This window comes from Tachypleus tridentatus, chromosome 2 (assembly GCF_004210375.1).
Source record: "Tachypleus tridentatus isolate NWPU-2018 chromosome 2, ASM421037v1, whole genome shotgun sequence".
Taxonomy (NCBI): Eukaryota; Metazoa; Arthropoda; class Merostomata; order Xiphosura; family Limulidae; genus Tachypleus; species Tachypleus tridentatus.
The window spans coordinates 4,647,825-4,654,610 of NC_134826.1; positions in this window are offsets into that span (position 1 = coordinate 4,647,825).

The following is a 6,786-nucleotide window of genomic DNA, read 5'->3' on the forward strand; positions in this document are numbered from 1 at the left end:
AACGATGATGTAAAAATATATTTGTTTTGATAATATTTTGTGTTTTAGAAACTTAATTTAAAGATAAAATATTCAAACAACCGGACCACCATTGGCAAAGGGGTATGTGAGCAGAATTCTAGGACTAGAAACTGGGTTTTGATACCTATGGTGGGCAGCGCACGGACAGCACTCTATGCTTAGTAACAAACAACAACGATATAGTGTCAGCTAAGAGATTTACAAGAGTTAAAGAAAGTTTTAAAATCAAAATCTGCGTTTGCTTTCCTTTCAATGAATGTTTTCCTTCACTATAGTTTCTTTAAAACATCTAGGTTTTTGAAAGTACTTGAAAGCAATTGTCAATAGCATTTCAAAAACACGTTCAAAAATAAATGTTAATGAACTTCTTAGCATAATACCAAGACATCCTACAAGTTAACATAATAAATATTAGCTGTTATTGTTTTTCTCAATTTCTTTGTAATCTTTTTTGTTTTTATATTTTTTTTATGTAACCGTTGTTTTTTTCAGTTTATAAACTGAATTTCACTCCTATTCTCCCAACGGCAAAGTGACATGTTTGCGGACTTACATCTCTAGAAACTGGGTTTCATATCCCTCGTGGACAGAGCACAGATAACCTATTGTGTAACCCTATACTTATTAACTTAATCAAAACAACAATACTGCATTTCCAAAAAAGTATAATATTCATCACGTGTTTTATCATTATATTTAGAAATAGCCACATATATTTTTGCTTAAATTAATTATCTCGTTAACGATATTTTTAAATGTGTGTTTTTCTTAGGGCAAAGCCACATCGGGCTATCTGCTGAGCCCACCAAGGGGAATCGAAATCCGCTGTACTGGGGGGGGGCTATATTTTAAAGACATGTTATTATATTTAATTTCCGTCTCTTTTATTAAAGACAAAGCAGGGGAATTCAGTTCCCACTTTTAGTATTTTATTTGTTCGTAGATTAGCTAAGAACAAAGCTATACAATGGAGTGCCTATGATGTGTCCATCACAGGTATCTAAACCTGGTTTGTGTCTCTATAAGTCCTCAGATTTACCACTGTACCGCTGGAAAGGTGATAGGAGAGGATATGATGTGTCCATCACAGGTATCTAAACCTGGTTTGTGTCTCTATAAGTCCTCAGATTTACCACTGTACCGCTGGAGAGGTGACAGGAGAGGATATGATGTGTCCATCACAGGTATCTAAACCTGGTTTGTGTCTCTATAAGTCCTCAGATTTACCACTGTACCGCTGGAGAGGTGATATGAGAGGACTACACTAATCAACTGTGATAAACACTACAAATAGTTCCAGTTATTAGAAAATAATTCCAGGACTAGCATTATGTTTAGATTATACATGGCCAGGTGGTTAAAGCATTAAACTCGCAATATGCTGGTTGTGGGTTCGAATCCCCGTCACCAAACATGCTCGCCCTTTCAGCCATATGGACGTTATAATGTGTCGATCAATCCCACTACTCGTTTGCAAAAGGGTATCCTTAGAGTGGGTGGTGGGTGGTGTTGAATAGCTGCCTTCCCTCTAGTCTTGCTCTGCTAAACTAGGGACGCCTAGCGCAGATAGCCAACGTGTAGCTTTGCGCGAAATTGAATAACATACAAACAAATACATTATACAAAAAGAACAATTAAAGCATGCTTATTAGAACCGCGCGTTTGTGAATATTTAAATCTAAATTAAAATTCTTCAATTTACATATTTAATGTTTTTTCGATAAGTTTGTTTGTTTGTTTTGAATTTCGCGCAAAGATACACAAGGGCTGTCTTTGTTAGCTGTCAAACTGTAGAAAGAACATTAACAAAAACAAAAATCTAAATAATCCTAAGTTATCACATATGTTAATAATATTTGTTTATCGCGGGACCGGTTAATAATAGCAAAGAGGAAAAACTCGAAACAATTAACACTTTAGAAATTTTACGAGACGTGTTATTTTGATAAAAATAGCCAATGGCTCAAAGGCAAGTCTCTGGACTAACAGCGCTGTTGTTTTGGAATTTCGCACAAAGCTACTCGAGGGCTATCTGTGCTAGCCGTCCCTAATTTTGCAGTGTAAGACTAGAGGGAAGGCGGCTAGTCATCACCACCCACCGCCAACTCTTGGGCTACTCTTTTACCAACGAATAGTGGGATTGACCGTCACATTATACACCCCCACGGCTGAGAGGGCGAGCATGTTTAAGCGCGACGTGGGCGCGAACCCGCGACCCTCGGATTACGAGTCTCACGCCTTACGCGCTTGGCCATGCCAGGCCACTAACAGCGCTAAACCTCTCTTGTTTCGATACCCGTTGCGGGCACTACCCATATAATCTATCATGTAGATTTGCTCTTTTAACAACAACAAATAAAATTTTGATATAATAACTGCTCTATCCTAGTATACGTGTAGTATATAATTTTTGAAATAATTATTTAACAAACTAATGTAACAACAGATAAAATATTGCTGTTCAGTTGTATACATTTTAAGAAGTAGCAGAAACATTGTAAAGATATTAAAATCAATAAATAATTTTATAATTCATTAACTGTAAAAAAGATTTTGCTATGAACATTTTCGATGTCGTTACGTACGCATTTGAAGTTCACTGAGACGTAAGTAAAAACTTAAGTAGCCAATTAAAGTTTTAGTTTTTGAATTGAAACAAACTAAAGTTCTTGATGTAGTAAATATCTGGTCTGAGGACAGGAACAAATGTGTTCTTTCGTCGTAATATGTTTTTTTTCCTTTCTTATAAGACTGATGATTCACTCCACATAAATGATATCAAAGAAATTGTCTTAAAATTAATAGCCATAAAACTTTTATGTTATTATATTAATATTATTGGACAGCTGTAATATAAGAAATATCATACATTGATTATTCTGCTGTCCATCAAATCATTTTTATTCTACACCCTTGTGCATCTGATGTTTGCAGAATTTTTCAGTCAGTAAGGGGAAGGGGTGAAAGCAAAGTTAACGACATCTCTGACTACTGCTGTCTAAAGTAGATCAATATCCAGAGAGACAGGCGCATGCGTTGTACCCCTTATTGTTACAATTGTAAGTGAGGCCTGACGACATCATTACAGCTTGTCTTATAAAAGTTAGATGTTTATAGTATCTCTACAGACGTTTGATATTATCTAATTTGCATAAGTTGTCGTTTTATATATACAAGGACACCTCTATTAAATTTTACGTAAAAAAATCATGTCGTTTTCTGTGTCAAAATCACATAACCATGATTCTTATGCTGACTCTGTTATTTTAAAATTATTCGTAGCCCCCCAACCCATAGTAGTGGGTGTTTAGATCAACAGTGCATTACCAAGTATTACCTTCATATCAACATGATTGTCATAGAAACATCGGAAGTGAGATCTAGTTAATTTCATATTTCTTGTCATGGATGTACTTAAACATTCCTTGCAGTCTGGGATTCTGTATTATTGTCATGGTTCATTCGTCACCAACTGTACGTATACGTTTGATCGCATATATTAATCAGCGTTTTTATTTCATATGTATTAATTACTTCACATTAAAATAATTTTCAAACTAACAAAAAAACAACAACATTGATTTAGCTGTTTATCCGGAAAAATATACACGAGAAAACCTCGCATCTTATGCTAGATGTATAAAGAAATGTTTTAAGAAGAACAAAAACGTGGAAGATGGGGAATTTGACCATTCTTCGAATTTCATTATTTACGTATATCATACCCTCGTTATCACACAGATGTTTAAAACTTAAAAAATCAATATTAATCTTTATTATAACTCAACAAGGAACCATCTGAGTCCACAATACTTCCTTACACACTCACACACAATACGTCCTTACACACTCACACACAATACGTCCTTACACACTCACACACATACGTCCTTACACACTCACACACAATACGTCCTTATACACTCACACACATACGTCCTTACACACTCACACACAATACGTCCTTACACACTCACACACATACGTCCTTACACACTCACACACAATACGTCCTTATACACTCACACACATACGTCCTTACACACTCACACACAATACGTCCTTATACACTCACACACATACGTTCTTACACACTCTCACACAATACGTCCTTACACACTCACACACAATACGTTCTTACACACTCACACTTGTAAAAATTAGATATTTAACTTACCTCTCTCCCCTCTCCTATTTTTCAGGAAATCATCGATTTTCTTCTTAAACTTCTTTAAAGTGCATGCCTCCATTACTGCCGACAGCAACTTATCTCATAAGCCAATCAATCACCCAGTTGGAAAAATAAAACTCTCCTATCTTGAGTATAGCATATCTTTTCTAAATCGTTAACGCGTATCCTCTTGTTTTATTATCTTCAAAATGTTCAACAAAGAAATCAGAAAATTTATCGATACCCTGGATAATCCTGTAAGCTTAAATAAGATCATTTCTTATTCTTTTGCTCTCAAAAGAGGATAAATTAAGATGTCTTAACCTGCCTAAGTCCTTTCCAAAAAGTGAAAATTCTTTTTAGGATTAAAAAGAAAAAGGCCAACACTATGCACATTGTTCCAAGTGAGGTTTAACTAAGATGTTATATAGAAGTATAACTACTTCTTCTGACTTGTAATCAACATCTGTGTAAGTACACCCTAAAATTATATTGCTTTACTACATGTGCAATTTAGACTTTTGACTAAAATCCAGCTCTTTACTTTGTTTATATTACTATAGACATCTTTCGGATCCTTTTGGTCAGGCCTTATTCATTTCTTTCTAAATTATTTCTGAACTTGAATAACTTGCTTCAATTAATGTTTTCGATAATCTATTCGCAATGATGATTCAGGAACAATTTCCTAATTTTAATAAAGTTTTTGGTAAATGAGCAAAAGATATAAATAATTTAATAAAGTTCAATTTCAAAATATAGTTTTTGGTTAATAAATACGCAAAGAACCAGCGACATCTGCATTCACAGTTTCGGTTGTTCGAGTATAATAATAATTACTGGCTGAAAAATATTGTCTCGAAACTGGTTTCATAAACATTTTCTTTTACTTATCATAAATTAACAAACAAGGTATAATATCTCAACTCGAAGACTGGATCACCTGTTTTTTTCTTTTATTACATTTGGAACTAAATTTCTATTACGTATTTACCTATTTATTCTTTATTTATAACGTTTTCTTCATGTAGTTATATATTACGAATGAAAATATACTTGAACAGTTGAAAATGATCCATTTATCAATGTTTATTAGCAAAACGTAATCTGATATTTAATTGCTGGATTAAAAAAAATTGATGTATATGTCATAAAAATTCACTGATGTCCATACACCTACATATGTGTTTTTTAGTTAAGTTCAAAAAACTTTCATAGTTTATTTATGATTTGTTCCTCGTTCTTCCGTCATAATACTTTGAGTTTCTTTTTTGGACATATTACGCAAGAATCTTTACTAATGTAATGTTTTATGCCTAACTTTTTAAGCCCAACTGACGAGTTCTGGTCTAACGAAATACCTCTTGCGCAGTTACAAGTTGGAAACAAAATATAGATCTGAAAAGCTTTTTTATACGTTTGTGCTTTTGAACTCAAGCGAACAAATTAAGAAGAATATGAGAAAAACAAATCTTCGGTTTTCTGGTGTTATCGAAGTTTTTAGGCCTATTGGTCTTTTAATGCTTTGCCACCTGTGGGCGTTCAAATCGCAACTTTAGTGTAACGTTTTGATTAGATATGGAATGTCTAGTCACATATTTCACATTATTACGTAAAATTTTATTCGTGTTCGTTTTCATTTTTTTTTATTCTTCTCACCCCATACTTGAAATAATTGAGTCTTCTCTTTCTAATATATTCAAAAATTATTTTGGTGTGAAATCTGAGTCAGGAACGAGAAGAAAGTTAATTAGTTATTTTTATTACATATTCTACATAAACACAAATACTAGGATTTTTACAAATATGTTATTATATCAAATACTTGGTATATTCAAACTCAATACTCTTAATGTAAGAAAACAGAAATATTACCTCTTATATTGTGTCTGAATAATCTTAATCTTTGTCTAGAATAGTAAGAAGAATATATTCTAATTTTCTTCCAATATATATGAATTTAAAGCAATTTGATTATAAAATTAGACACTAGATGACACTACATAAAAAGCATAAAAGTTAATTTCATTTAACATGCGTGTTTGATTTACAGTTTTCTCTTAAAGGCATAATAAAGACTGTGTATAGCTTTATTAATTTTGACCTGTTACACAAGAGGGTAGGCAGTTAGCCAACAACACTTAGTGCAAAAGCATAGGCTACTTTTTCTAACCGAATAATGGAAGTTGACCTTACCCTGATAGCACACCCCCAGCCAAAAAGTTAAAAATACGTTTCTGAGCAGTGGGACGGAATAAAAAATCCTTGCATTTAAAGTCTAGGCAAGTTAAATACTAAATTGCCTAGTGATTAACAAAGATTTCAGAAAGTCTCGTAAATATGATTCTTTTATATATGTATGCATTTTTATATTTGTTATAATATAGTAACTTTTTTGTTAAGTGACTGTTAAATAATTAAAGAGAGTATTAACTTCTCACATGCTTCCAGTGGTTCAGCAGCGAGTATGTAGCCTTATAACCGATTTCTGTAGCCGTGATAAGCACAACCCAGATATTCCAAAGCTACAAACAATCATAAAATGCTGGCATATGAAAATTTGTGACAAGATTAAATTTATTGTTTATTGTAGC